Below are 3,568 nucleotides of genomic sequence, written 5' to 3'. Positions count from 1 at the left end.
TCCTAGTGCAAAGAGAAAATTAATAAATATTGCCCCTTGCTTTGCAAATGCTTAATAAAACAAAAGAAAGTTTACTTTTTCTTTTCTGAACGGACTATCTATCTAAGTGCCAAAAGATAAAATTAATATTTTCATACTTTTTTTTACTTCTATCGGTACGTTTTCCCTAAGAGAAAATAGAAAATCAATAAATAATTTTGTTCGTTACTTTTGGCTCTTCCAGGTACTTTCGTTCAAAGTGCAAAAAGAAAATGGATAAATATTGCCCATTGCATTGCGAGAGCTTCATTAAACAAAACAAAGTTAAACTTTTTTTTTTTTGGGAGTTTTTTACCAAGTGCAAAAAGAAAAAAATTAATCATTTCATTCTTTTTATTTCCTTCTATTCATACGTTCTCTCCAAGGGCAAATAGAAAATGAACAAATATTATTGTATTTGTTTTGGCTCTTCTTCGTACTTTCACTCCAAGTGAAAAAAGAAAATAAATAAATATTGCCCCTTGCATTGCGAGAGCTTCATAAAATAAAACAAAGTCAAACTTTTTTTTTCCCGTTGGGACTTTTTTTCCAAGTGCAAAAAGGAAAAAAATTAATATTTTCATACCTTTTTTTCCTTCTATACGTTCTCTCCAAGTGCAAATAGAAAATCAATAATAAGTTGGTTACTCTTTTTTGCTACTTCTTCGTACTCTCATTTCTAGTGCAAAAAGAAAATAAATTTATTTTGTATTACTTTTTTCTTCTTCATCTTCGTACTTTAATTCCATGTGCAAAAAGAATAAAATGATAAAATGTTGTCTTTTAACTGTGAGAGCTAAAAAAAAATACAAAGTCATCATTTTTTTTTTATTATTTTTTTGTTGCAACTCTCTTCTAGTCCAAATAGAAAAACAATAAATATTGTCATTCATTTTTTCTTCTAGTGGTACGTTCTCTTCAAGTTAAATTAGAAAACAAATAAATATTTTAGTACTTTTTTTTGGTTTTCTTGGTAGTTTTGTTCCAAGTGAAAAAAGAAAATTAATAAATACTGCCCCTTGCATTACGATAACTGAATAAAGCAAAACAAAGTCAAACAGTTTTTATTTGCTTTTTTTGGTTTTTTGTCTCCAAGTACAAAAAGAAAAAGAAAACATATTTTTTGCACTTTTCTTCATCTTCTTGGTACTTTCATTTCAAGTGCAAAACAAAAAAAACAAATAAATTTATGCTTCGTTTTACTTACTTCTGTTGGTACTTTCATTGGAAGTTGAAATAGAAAAATGATAAAATATTACCCCTTGCATTGTGACAGCTTAATAAAACAAAATAAATTCATACTTTTTTTTGCTTCAACTTGTACTTTCTCTCAAAGTGCGAAAAAGAAAAATAATAAATATTATTGTATTTTGTTTACTGTTCTTGGTACTTTTGTTTGAAGTGCAAAATGAAAATGAATAAATATTGCCCCTTGCATTGCGAGGGCTTAATAAAACAAAGCAAAGTCAAACTTTTTTTCTTGAGACTTTCTCTCCAAGTGCAAATAGAAAATCAATAAATATTTTTATTCTTTTTTTGGCTCTTCTTGCTACTTTCATTCCTAGTGCAAATCTAAAATGAATAAAAGTTTCCTCTTGCTTTGCGAGAGCATAATAAAACAAAAGAAAATTAAACTTTTGTTTTTTCTGTAAGGACTTTCTCTCCAAATGCAAAAAGAATAACAATTAATATTATCAATTTTTTTTAATTCTATTGGTACATTCTCTCCAAGAGCAAATAGAAAATCAATAAATAATTATGTACTTTTTTGGCTCTTCTTGGTACATTCATTCCTAGTGCTAAAGGAAAATGAATAAATATTGCCCCTTGCATTGTGAGAGCTTCATAAAATAACAGAAAGTCAAACTTATTTTCTCTGTTTGAAACTTTTTCTCCAAGTACAAAAAGACAAAAAATTAATATTTTCATATTTTTTTCCTACTATACATTCTCTCCAAGTCCAAATAGAAAATCAATAATAAGTTTTTTACTCTTTTTTTCTACTTTTTTGTATTCTCATTTCTTGTGCAAAAAGAAAACAAATTTATTTTGTATTAATTTTTTCTTCTTCTTCTTCGTACTTTAATTCCATGTGCGAAAATAAAAAATGATAAAATATTGTCTCTTCCATTGTGAGAGCTTAATAAATCAGAACAATGTTTTTTTTTTTTTTTTTTTTTTTTTTTTTGCTTTTGTTGCAACTTTCTCTTCTAGGAAAAAAAACAAGAAATATTGTCGTACTTTTTTTCTTCTACTGGTACGTTCTCTCCAAGTTAAATTAGAAAATAAATAAATGTTTTTAGTAATTTTTTTCGTCTTCCTGGTACTCTTGTTACAAGTGCAAAAAGAAAATCAATAAATACCTCCCCTTGCATTGCGACAGCCTAATAAAGCAAAACAAAGTCAAACTTTTTCTTTGATTTTGTTGGTTCTTTCTCTCCAAGTGCAAAAGAAATAAAAAATAAAACATATTGTTGTTCTTTTTTTTTCTATTTCTTGGTACTTTAATTTCTAGTGAAAAAAAAAATCACATCATTTTACTTTCTTCTTTTGGTACTTTTGCACCAAGTAGAAATAGAAAAATGATAAAATACTACCCTTTGCATTGTTAGAGCTTAATAACACAAAAACAATTCATACTTTTTTTTATTCTATTGGTACGTTCTCTCCAAGTGCAAAAAATAAAAACAATAAATATTATTGTATTTTGTTTCTCTTCTTGGTACTTTGGTTCGAAGTGAAAAATGAAAAAGAATAAATATTACCCCTTGTATTGCGAGAGCTTAATAAAAAAAAAACAAAGTCAAACACTTTTTTTTCTGTCAAGACTTTCTCTCCAGTGCAAAAAGACAAAAAATAATATTTTCATACTTTTTTCTTTCTATTGGTACGTTCTCTCCAAGTGCAAATAGAAAATCAATAAATATTTTTGCTCTTCTTGCTACTTTCGTTCCTAGTGCAAAGAGCAAATGAATAAATATTACCCCTTGCTTAGAAAAAGCATAATAAAACAAAAGAAAATTAATTTTTTTTGTTTTGTCAGGACTTTCTCTCCAATTGCAAAAATAAAAATAATTAATATTTTCATACTTTTTTGTACTTCTATTGGTACGTTCTCCACAAGAGCAAATAGAAAATCAATAAATAATTTTATACTTTTTTTTGGCTCTTCTTGGTACTTTCGTTCCAACTAAAAAAGGAATATGAATAAATATTTTCCCTTGCATTGCGAGAGCTTCATAAAACAAAATAAAGTTAAACTTTTTTTTTCTGTTGGAACTTTTTCTCAAATTGCAAAAAGAAAAAAATCACTATTTTCATTCTTTTTTTTCTTTCTATTCATACGTTCTCTCCAAGTGCAAATAGAAAATGAATAAATATTTTTGTACTTGTTTTGGCTGTTCTTGGTACTTTCGCACCAAGTGAAAAAGGAAAATAAATAAATATTGCCCCTTGCATTGCGAGAGCTTCATAAAACAAAACAAAGTCAAATTTTATTTTCTTTGCTTTTGTTGGTTGTTTCTCTCCAATTGAGAAAAGAAGAATAAAA

This window comes from Aristolochia californica, unplaced genomic scaffold (assembly GCF_029961685.1).
Source record: "Aristolochia californica isolate CCGP_79_NKW_82.1479 unplaced genomic scaffold, dmAriCali1.0.hap1 SCAF_12, whole genome shotgun sequence".
Lineage (NCBI taxonomy): Eukaryota > Viridiplantae > Streptophyta > Magnoliopsida > Piperales > Aristolochiaceae > Aristolochia > Aristolochia californica.
This window is presented reverse-complemented; position numbering follows the sequence as displayed.